Here is a 12,143-nt window from a genome sequence, read left to right as displayed (position 1 = left end):
CCCCCCCCCCCCCCGAAACTTTTGGCCTTTCGCATCAAAGGCCGACGCCGCCTATTATAATATTTGCTTCTAGTTGAACATAAATTATACTGAGTTTTAAGTGAATAAGTTCAATTAAGTGAATAATTATGAGACCTAACCTAAATGCAGCGGCACTCACCACGTACTAATTCTGACATTTGCAGTGAATTTTGATAAAAACCTCACCCGTAAGTTGCACTTTGATTCTAAATAAAAATTTAGTTGATGAATTGTAGGTTATTACTTTAGTTTTAAATATTTGACAAGATTTAGGTACACCAAAGAACTTTCGACTTTCATGCACTCTATTTTACTATACATGTATATTATTTTACAAGATGATGGTATATTACATTTACTACACGTATATGCATATTGCTTCCATTGCATTTATAGTAAAATCGTTACAGAAATTTCTGACAGTGTTATGAACAATTAAATGAGGATTTAATATCACTCCCTACTATAATGAAATTAGGTTCAGGGGGACATAAGTGAAAAAAAAAACATTTTTAGGCATCACTTGAATATGAAATGGAAAACTCTTCTCTCAGTTTTCACATTTCAAATAGAATTTTAAACTTTAAGCGAAAATTCGTTCCTACATGAATCAGTCAAGTTAAAGCTACAATATTTATAACATTTACCAGCTAATTTCTTTATGATTGCGAGATTCAGTCAGTATCTTTAACCTTGCAATTTCAACTATAAATAGATTCAGAACATTGACACCTACATATTTTTCGAATTTTTCGTATACATCATTTCAATGTATGCATTTCTTTTCAAGTTACACTTAGCTTTCACAACATGCCTTGACAGCGATAGTAATGCAAATGTTTAGTGCAATATAAATAACGTTTAGAATTTAAATTCGGTTTCATTCTTCGGGATATTTAAACATATTAAATAAAACATTCGAATATTTGTTATTTGCTTTCAGCTGATGCCTGAAGACATCTTCCAATTAACATTTATGTACAATGTTTATATTTTTTACACTAAGTTTTGCAAAAAAAACCATCACTTATTGCATAAAAGCAAGATCCGACAAAAACGCCCAGACAATAAATTCTGTTCGTTTTTTCGATTTAAAAATTCGAAAAATTTTCCTATTGGTTCGAAAATTACGACAAATTTGTTGCAAATCCGGGTATTTTTATTAGTTTTTAAATAATATTAAATAAAGCTTGATTTACTGGCTTTAAAAAAAGGCTCAGAGTGATACTATGGTCCAGTGAATAGTTTCCGAGATATAGATTTCCGGCGGGTCAGAGAAAGTTTAAATTGTTTGTTATTAGTTATAAACAAATAAAAAGTGCAAACTACTCTTTTCAAAAATGATGTTCATATTTCTCAGAATGAATGATTCTTTACTATTATAATTCATTAGTTTACAAGAATTATAGATTGTTCATACACAGTATTTTTAGAAGTCACTTGTTTTTAATTCGTTCTTCATGAAGTTATATGCAAAACAAATGAAAAACATATGACTTCTAAAAAAACAAGTCGGATGTTATTGCGCCCAACTGCACAATTATATTTCAACTTCACTCTGAGACAAAGTTGTTCTCTACAAAATGATTGTACTTAAGGCAAATAAAAACTTCCCAACCTTCACTTATATAAGAGGAAACTTAATTTGTGTCAAAACGTATACTTTTGACGCACGAAGACATTTTTCAGAGTCTTATTTAATTTCTGCAAAGGTATTTTGGTATTGCTGTTGTAACGCGCGGTCTCTCGTTCTTTTGGACTTTATTTTGTTTAAAAATATATAATTTAAAACAAAACATTACAAATAAAATCCATGATTGATAATGTCAAAAGAAAAATCTTGGGTTATTTTTTGTGCTAATCCTTTTGGCAAGGAAAAGCATTGGAAAACACCAAATTTAAGACGTTTGTCTGTGAAAATTTAAAGCGAATTGCATCAAAAGCCAACTGGCAACGTCCAGCAGATAAGGAGACTATGAATGCTCGTGCTTTATATGAATAGACAAGAGAAAAATTAAAGGAAACCGTACTCTCCAGCTCTGAAGATGATGATTCAGCGATGACATTGGAATTAGTAGATCGGTTTGGAAAGGCAGTCAAAATACCCGGTACTCTAAAGTACCATGATTTTACCCCTGATCAAAAGGGACAGCTAGACCTTAAACGTTTGACATTGACATTTTTCCTAAAGTTAAACGTAACACGAATAGAGAGAGTACTTCAAAAGAAAAGAAAAATAGTAAGAAAAATTATTCTTCCACTAAAGACTAAAGCAACGCGTCTTACCAGCAATACAATCATAGAAAATGCGAATAAGATGAAAACCGGTGAGGAGAAAAGGCGAACCAATTAGAAAATGCTGCGAAGTGAGACGCAAGGGTATCCATACCAATTAACCGCCCCGAATATTGAGAGGCGAGGGAACTCACTGAAATTAAACACACCAAAGAAGTCTGAAATCGCACTGCCACCTCCACATGGTAGACTGAAAATTATGATTTTGCATATCGTAAGATAACGACAGGCATTAATTAAACATTTTTCTGCATTTAATTTATTTGAAAAGGCACTGTTTATATGCTAAAAACGGTTAAATTGTGCATTTATTCATGTAATATTTATAGATAATCAATCATTAGTGTAAATTGACGAACTATAAACAGTAAGGAATCATTCATATACTAATAAATATCAACATCACTAATGAAAAGAGTAGTTTGCACTTTTGATTTGTTTATAACAAATAACAAACAATTTAAACTTTCTCTGACTCACCGGAAAACATTCTTAAAGCATTAATTAGCTGATATTATGTCATTGTGAATGAACTTGAACGCGTTGAAAGAATAGTAGACTTGCAAACTAGTCTGCGGAATATTGAAGGATTATGTTTGAGCATGAGCTTTAGGACTGCCTGTACATCCGAGCCTATACCTCGGAAACTATTCACTGGACCATATTTTTGCTCAGAGCCTTTTAAAATAAAAGAGTGAAAAATAGCTTTCGAAAATACCTGTGCAGGCGTTGGGGTTGAAAACGTCACAACCAACACTTTGAGAGGGGTGGTAATCGTGGTCTATAAATTTGTCGATTAAGTACTGTTGGATAGGTAAACATATTCCGAGAATTTAAAGAAAACCTAAGAACATGATTTTTAAAATTGAACACAAGATATTTTTCGATCTAAAAACGGTTTTATAGTTGAAATAGTTGGTATGGGGGCATTAGGCAACTTTTGCAGGGAATGAAAACTCAAACAGAAAAAAAAGTTTGAAACGAGACGGTCTAGTGAACGACCATTGAAAAAAGTTTCTTTAAGTCAAGACATCGATTTTCAGACTCTAACCTGAAATACTACAAAAATCAGTGTATTTGTATGTTTAAAGTTTCAATAAAAAATTGCAACTACGGATAACTCCCTAATGAAGATTTTCTCGAGTCGTAAAATATCAAAACAGCAAAAATCGCTGGCCAATTAAACAATACGATTTGCTTGACATTTGATGCAGATTATTCTTAATACTTTACTACCATTAATGTCAGCGAAGATGCATTATCGATAATTTAATACTTGCAATAAGCTAAAATTAATTGATCTCAGTGTTTTTCTCATACTCAAAAAGGCGTGCATGCACGTCTCTTAAAAAATTAACACAGGAGAGAGATGATAGCTCAGGAATGAAGGTTACTTATAGAAAGAATAACAAAAATTAGTGATAATCAAAAGCACCAACCACAAGTATGTCAAAGTCCAAGTTCGCGGCGTTATCATCAGCCTTCAAGTCAAGGGCTGACTAAAGACTGGAATCACAGACGTCGGATATCTGGCACTGATTATTTCGAAAAATATTGTATTTGTAACGAGTGCTGAAGAAAGTATGAGTGATTAACGCTTCGCACAAAAGTTTGGCTTTGTTCACCTTTGAAATTTGGAAAAGAACAAAAAAATATTTAACTGGTTTTTGCGAAACGGGCCACTGAGAAAAGTGTTCAGCGTAGACAATAAAAGAATCTATCTAGTTGTAATATATTTTATAAAGCTTTGTTGTAGCCTCTAACAATGTTGGTTGATTCAGCAAGATTTTGGTTATTTCAATAGAAATTGAGTTGAAACCACAAAAGTTCGATTTATGTTGAATGAATAAAATTTTTGGTGAACTAACAAAAGATTTCTTCAAATAAAGAAAGTTTAGTTGAGAAAGCTAACAAAGTTTGTTATAGCAATGAAATATTTCTTATTGTTCCTACGCGCGAAAAAATATACGGTCGAATTAAAATGCTTTTATGACCATGCTTATAGTTAATGGGTTATTTCCAGTTATTAAATCAATAAAATATGTGGTAAAATCAAGGAAATATTTGGTAAAATTACCAAAACACTTTTTCAAGTGAGGGGAATTAAGCTGCCGGATGGAATAAGAGCACATAAACTTATTTCGCCTAGAGTGGGAAGACTAATGGAGGTTTTCAAAATCATTTTCAAATTTTAATTTTCAAAGACTGTGTGTGTGTGTGTTTCGACTGACAGAGCTAAAGTAATTTAAAATTTTATTTTTAAAAAGTTGTTACTTTTTTCCTGATGCGTGGCACTTGTCGGACTTCTCTAACTTCCAGCGTTTCGTTTATCGAGCGAATTTTGAGCAACAAAAGACTTTCAGCGAAAAAGTTTTCAACAACAGTACAAAGAAGTTTTCTGGAAAATAGTAGCTCAATCGAATAGATATTCAAGAAATTCTAACGTCTGAAGTCGATAAGCGACTAGGCGACTCACGCGCGGGATTTACCGAGAGTCTCAGATAATAATATCAAAGTATTATGCAAAAATAAGTAATAGTGAATAATGTGAAATAATTTATTCATTCAAAATTATGTACAATAGAATAATTCTATTTTTCAGACAAACTGTACAAAAGTAAAACAAAACATAAACATCTAATAGTTGAGATTCAAAGGATTCTCAATTCCGCGAATTTTACAATGCTTTAAATTCGTGGAATTAAAAAAAGTGGAAGATTCAGAAAGTAAATTTGTTTTTCATTCTTGTTGTAATAGAGCGTTAGTATTTGTTGGCATAATATTAATATTTCTTGACATAATATTAAATTAATAAATTAGTTTAAATTGTGCACTATTATGTATTTATGTATAATACTTTGATACTACCTAATTACTTGATTAGCTTTTGATGTTGGCGCCGGTGAACTTTATTATAAATCGGATCTGAGACTCTCCTTACAGCCCGCACGTGAGTCGCCTAGCCGCATTCGACTTCAGACGTTAATAATTTCTTCATTATCAATTCGATGGGCTAATATTTTCCAGAAAAACTTCTTTGTACCGTTGTTAACAACTTTCTCGCTGAAAGTTTTTTGTTGCTCAAAATTCGCTCGATAAACGAAACGCTGGAAGTTAGATAATTCCGATAAACGCCAGGCATCAGAAAAAAATTGACAACAATTTTTTTACTAAATAAAACTGGTTTTTTCAAAAAAAAGCAAGCTTTTTTGCTTTAATTAGAAAACTAAAAAAGCTACAACCCTTATTTGATCCGGCAGATCAATTATTTGCTGCTCAATAAGGATAATAGATTCCAAAGGACTGTACCATAATTTATTGTTTACATTCGATTTTTTGATACTAAAATTTTGAATAGAATTACAATTTATCAAAACGAAAATTCGAATTTCTTTAAATTCTACTACCCAAAAAAAGGCAAAATCTACAATATCTCAAATCATTCTTGAAACGTGTGAATTTTATCTAAATACATTATTGAATTCAAAATAAAGTTTAAAGTGGGCCTATTGGAAATTTGTAGAAATTCAAGGAAATATGTATAGAGAAATGTATGGATATTTGTGAATATTTTTAACATACTAATGTTATAAATATCAAATCATTTTTAAAATCGTGTGTACACGTACCGAAAAAATCTGGCCATTTGTACCGAAATTTCTGTACAAATAGCCTTTTACCAGTTCCGGATATTCGTACTGAAATTTCGGCACCTGTATAGCCACCACCTTTAAAATTATGAGGCAAGGTGGTCGCATGGACTACGGCGCTGCAAACAAAGTAAGCTAGAGTTAGAAATCCCACACTAATGAAAATTTTCATAATTCTCAATATCAAATAATATTTAAAAATAGACAAATGTACTCGTCAAGTTCCGGTTTTCCATACATCAATATCACACTCATCACATCCTCTATTTTTATATTTTCAGTGAAAATGTATTTATGATTTTGCAAAGAATGTACGAGAGACAAATGAATGTACGAGACAAATGTACTCGTCAAGTTCCGGTTTTCCATACATCAATATCACACTCATCACATCCTCTATTTTTATATTTTCAGTGAAAATGTATTTATGATTTTGCAAAGAATATAAGCTTAGCTAACATTGCTGTTCCTATTCTAACATTATCATTCCCTGTGGTATTTTGAACGAACAACCGCGGAAGATTTCCACCAATTTTGATTGTTTCAAAAATTTCAATTCAAAAAAACTGTAACAACATTTATTTTTTATTGAAAAATCTTATAGCTCTTTTAAATTACTCTTTATTTAAATTATATATCTGCAAAATCCAATATTATTATAGATTAAAAACTCGAAACTTACTGAAATAAATTTAAATAAATTTAAAAGCAATTTCTATTAACGGTTGATAAAATACAACAAGAGCGAGGTAAAATTTTCAGATCAGCGCGTATGCAAGTCACTCCGTCCCGTCGTGACAATCTTTGGGATTACCATTATCCTCTGAGAAGTTATGCTATTTTCATGATAATTGTGACAGAATCAATGTCACGACCCTCAATACGTTATTATAAAACATTGCTATCATTTCGTTACATACGCAAACGTTCACCTCCTGATGCTGAACTATCAGTTTTAATTATGCAACAACCAGAATTACAATTTAGTCGAAGACTTTTGATTTAAATTTTACTGTACTTGAGTATCTATTTTATTATAGTTCTATAAACTCTTCTTCAATCCAGTTTTTATAAACAATAAATTCTAAAAAGATCAAGAAATACTCGACCATTTTTTCCTCAATTTTGAATAAGATTATATTTTTTATTTCAAATTTGATTTTCCAAATTTATTTTCCAACATATATCAGAAAAAATAGGATGGCATAAGAAAAAAGACTCTCTTTTAAGTTTGCTCGCTTGAAGCGTAGTACAATGTGTTTTATTAAAAAATGAATGTAACTTTTTAAACACTAGCAAAAATTCACTTTTTTCACTCAAGTCCGAACACGTGCTGAAATGCCAACAACGAAAGTTACGATTCCTGAATAAATTACCGTGCAATTTTTGTTTTGCCGTGCAAACGGAAATAGCGGAACATTAAATTGACCAAGGGTTATCTACAAATATTTCAGTCTCCATTTATTAACGTTTATGTAACGTTTAAATTCAAAAACGTTAAAAAGTCTTGGGTCATTTTAATTTAAATACACTGAAAAAGTTAATTTTCTTTTGCAGCCATAAATCCTTTTTTAATCGATTCGATGTTAGAAATACTTTTATAGTAAAAGGCTGCTTTTAATAATAGCTTGAACAAGTTGTTTACTCCTTATAACCATCTTTTTATTTTTTGAGTGTGTTACGTTATCCTCATCAAATACGACTTTGAAATGTCGTATTATTTTTCAAACTCATACAGGCATTTAACTCTTTGTTCTTTAGACTACTCTGTTTTTCTACAACTATAGTAGCCTGTTGAGACTTTTCTCTATCTCGCTTATTTAACCAATTTTGTACTCAAATTTGAATAGCACATGATAAAATTGCATTTTTTCAAAACAATACGATTTTATGAAGTAATTATGTGGTTGATGAGATATTTATGTGAAAGAACAATGAAGAGAATTGAATATTAGTTAGAAACATTTGTTTGTCATCCTTAATAGACTTTCAGGGACAAAATTTTTAAAACACTTTTTTTTACGACAGCATTAAATCTTATTATTAAGTAAAACTATTTTAACCGGTTTCATTTATATTTAATAAAAATTTGGAACATAAAACATTAAAAAAAGGTCGAGTATTGAGCTCCGACAAGTTTTGCCGCATATAAAGCTTCTAGTCCGGCAAATTTTTTGCCAATAAGAAAGTTTCAGTTCCGACAATATTTGTTGCGAGTTTGGAAAAATAGTACAATATTTTGCGTATTTTTGAAGGAACACTTTGAAAAAGGGCTTCGAGATGTCACAGATCACTCTTATGTACCCAGCCACTAACGCTCGTATTTTTTAAAGGGAGACTTGGAAAAAGGGTTCGATATGTGACAGATCACTCATCTGTGACCAGTAACTGGCAAGTATTTTTTTAAAGGAAGAGCTGAAAACGATTTCGAGATGTGACCAATCACTCTTCTATGATAAGATACCGGACTAAAAAATTAAAATACAGCCAAAAATGCCGTACTACAAAATTGAAATACGGCAAGAAATTCCGTATCTGTATATACTACGTTATAAAAAGTGCCAAGACTTATTTCTAGAGCCTTAAAGTACAAATTGAAAATAGAAAACTGCCATCGTTTTTGAATAAATTGTCTTTCAACAATTTTAGTAAAATCTCCCACATTTTGTTAATTTTGAAGTTTTTTAAAAGAATTTTAAGTCGGATTTAGAAAGAAAAAGAGCATTTTTATCAGATGCAATAAAGAAAAATTAAATTCCTCCGTCAGTTGAAATGATGCCACAAATTAAAGGTCGACAACTCTGGTTGTTTTGTTTTATCCGTTATAAAATGGAAATATTCGTAACTTACAATTATATTTGTCGCATATAGGTGCAAATCTCAAAGTAGGTGAAAAAAGGTGAATAGGTGTGATGACTGTATAATGAATGAATAGCCTGTGATGACTGTATAATGAATGGAAACCACAATATTTAAATTTTGAATTGCAGCTCTACCAAAATAAAAAATTCACCATTAATTTTAAAATATGCATTAAAAGAATATTTTTTAAATACCTACGAGTGCAAAAGTTTTTCTATTGAACTTGGAATAGAATTTCGAATTCTATCGCGACACAGCCGAAAAGAACGAAAGATAACTTTCCTTGAATTCGGTGGTAAATTACAAATCACTTCTCGTTGTTTACGCAGAAACTGAACGCACGGAACTGACGTATCCCATCGAAATTGCCGGTGATTAAAGTAACTCCATACACACTACGTGGTAGATAAAGCCAGTCTCGTAAAAAGATATGGCAAGGAATGGCCAATGAAAATACGTAGACGATGGCACATGTCAATAGAATGGTACTACTGAAGTACTGACTACTGACGTCTAGTTGTGATCGTCCAGAGGCTTTTCTACAAGTCTCATTCGCGAAGGGGTTACTACGCAGGTTCGCAGCGCATCTGATATCGAAATTGAAATTTTCTATATTTGGCGATTATACACTCAGCGTCCATCGTCATACTGAATTGATAACAGAAGTCGAATAAAAGTGATTCAACGGCAAGATTCTACAACTAACAAAAAAATTACATAACTCTTTGTATGCTATATTTTTCTGGGTCGAACTTCACGTTCATAATCTTGTGACTTGAATCCTCAAGATGTCATTTGAATTCAGATCCTAATCTATTATAATCTATTATAATTATTTGTGTCGTAAACTTCAGTTACAGCCACATGTTGTTAAACTTCAAATTAAGCCTACTTTTTGCCTTACAATAAGACCCTCATTTTTATAATAAAATATGGTTACATTCAAATCATTTATGTTATATACAGTGTTAAATTCGTCCGAAATTTCACATAGCAACTTTTCCGTTGATCTCCACGTTTTGAGCCTCGTGAAGCCGAAAATCAAGTTTTGAGAATGGCGTCTGTCTGTCTGTCCAACCGGCGGTCATCCATCAAGCACGATAAATCTAAAAAATGAACAGGTCGAATCGAATTTTGGTCATCTTTTTTCAGTCAATATTTTTTTGCAAAACGACTTTCCTTAAAAAAGAGGAAAAGATACATTTATTTGTCTAAAATACGTGACAAATAGATGAAAAAAAACATTCATAAGTTAAATAAAAATGTGTATGTATATATGTATAAAATGGATTAGTAACATTTTTGTTTGTTGAACGCGACATACTATAATTATCAAATATGAAAAGTTTCCACCAATGATCATTTCAAAAGAAATGAAACGACACGTATTTTATTGGATTGATAAAAAATAAGACATTTATATAGCAAACCGATATTTAAAAAAAGTGCAAATCTAAAGTTCAGTGACTCTTGAGGTCATTGAACTTTCATTAGATAATAAGAAAAATCGCTGCAGAGACTTTTGGTTATCTTCTCGGATATTTTTCGTTGCATAATAATTCGTAATGGGCAGATATGAAATTTAATTGTACAGTCTCATAGAATACTACGAACAGAAAATATTTAAAGGTTTGACTTAACTCATAGGCTAACTTACACTTTGTGAAAAAACTCGAATTGCTGTGAAATGAGCAAGGAGTTTATTGTTAGTAATTTTCACATACGCCTGAATTAAATAAACTTAAAGTCTCATCTGGATATACAGAGGGAATGTCACCGAATCAAAATTAAATACAGGCGAATTTAACCGTTTTCTAGTTAATTTAACTAAGTTCGAGTTCAATTGAATAACATTCAAAATGGAGCCAAATTAAATGCAAGGAGAATTTAGTGGAATTCAAGGTTAGTGCAAAGGGAATTCAACTAGAGCAGTTCTGAATTTAACTGATTTTAGAAAGAATTCATCAAAACTCAATAAAATGAAAGGTGAATTCAATGAATTGCATGATAAATTCAAAGTTACCAAAACTAACATAAGTTGAATTGAACTAACCCATGCTGAATAAATATGGATTAAAGGTAAAATTCAATATGAGTTCAACGAATTGCAACTGAAGGTGACGACGAAATAAATTAAATTTAAACTCAAGTCAAAGTAAATGCAAGGGGAATTCAAGATTAGTCTGAGGAATATTCAACTAAACTGATTATGACTTCAACTAATTTTCGAAAGTTCATCAAAATTCAATAAAAATAAAGGTGTATGCAATGAATTTCAAGATAAATTCAATTCAACTGAATTCATACTAAACTCAAGAGTTCATTCAACTGACGAAATTTCCCTGACGTCAAATGATTCAAGGCGATTCCAATTAAAGTTAAATTAAACGAGAATTAAGATGAATTTAAGGTATGTAATATGAATGCAATACTAACTAAGACTAATTAAAACTAAACTAAGCTAAAACTAATTATATTAAACTAGCTTCAAAAAGAATTCTGTGAAAATTGGAGTGAAATCGAGTAAACTAAAAGTAGATTAGTTTCCGTGGATTACAGGAAATTCAAGCTAAACTCATTTTCTAATCTGAGTTCAAAGTCCTATAAAGGAATCAAAGATTACTTCGGAAAAATCAAATGCATATTTTAACTGAATTTAAGATTCATTCAAGGTTAATGAATGTAAATTGTAAGTGAGTTGAAGGTAAATTTAAGTTAATTTATAAGGTTAAAGGAGCTTAATTCCTTTATCACACAAAATTAAGTGAGAAATAACCTAGCTATCTAAATTTTTTAAGTGCCACAATACCATAAATTGAATACATTTTTACGAGATAAAATTAATAATTAAACATTCGCTTCTGAAAGAGTTATCTGAGCCACCAGAAGTACCGTTTGAAGTACCAAGCATTAGTAGCAACAATATTCTTTGACCCTCTTCCGCTCCAATGGTTGGCCTTAAGCAACAATCAAAATGGAGGTAAGAATACCTAAAAAACTGCTTTGAAAATATATTCACTAGCTTGTGTATATCTAACTGCGATGCTCTGTAAAGATTAAATATTCAATCAGTCAAACGATGGCCTCATTAAACATATCTAAATCAAACGATATTCTTTCGTAAGAAAGGTTTTAGTAAATAGTTTCTTCACTCGAAAAATGTACAATCGAACTTTAATTTACTTTTTAAATCAAACTATAATTTATTTTTTATTTTCTACCAGGTGTATACATATGAAACCGGTATTGCCATTTAGCGGCCAGTAGGCACACTTGTAGGCACTGTCGGAACTTACCATTTGTGCTAATTGGCGT

General features: G+C 31.2%; 1 protein-coding gene across 3 annotated transcripts in view; it reads right to left on the bottom strand.

Annotated features, from left to right (window-relative positions):
- Positions 1–12,143, bottom strand: part of LOC117168669 (ATP-binding cassette sub-family G member 1) — an 82,532-nt gene that overhangs the window by 46,218 nt on the left and 24,171 nt on the right. The window contains exon 1 of one of the 3 annotated variants that reach the window (XM_033354336.1): positions 9,023–9,341. The exons of 1 other annotated variant lie outside the window; for it this stretch is intronic. The gene's annotated coding sequence lies outside the window, so the exon portion shown is untranslated. Of the gene's footprint in view, positions 1–9,022; positions 9,342–12,143 lie in introns of those variants that run through there. One more of the 3 variants, XM_033354335.1, reaches the window with a different exon arrangement.

This window comes from Belonocnema kinseyi, chromosome 3 (assembly GCF_010883055.1).
Source record: "Belonocnema kinseyi isolate 2016_QV_RU_SX_M_011 chromosome 3, B_treatae_v1, whole genome shotgun sequence".
Classification (NCBI taxonomy): Eukaryota; Metazoa; Arthropoda; class Insecta; order Hymenoptera; family Cynipidae; genus Belonocnema; species Belonocnema kinseyi.
Note: the sequence above shows the minus strand (reverse complement) of the source record. Positions and strands in the feature narration are given on the sequence as shown.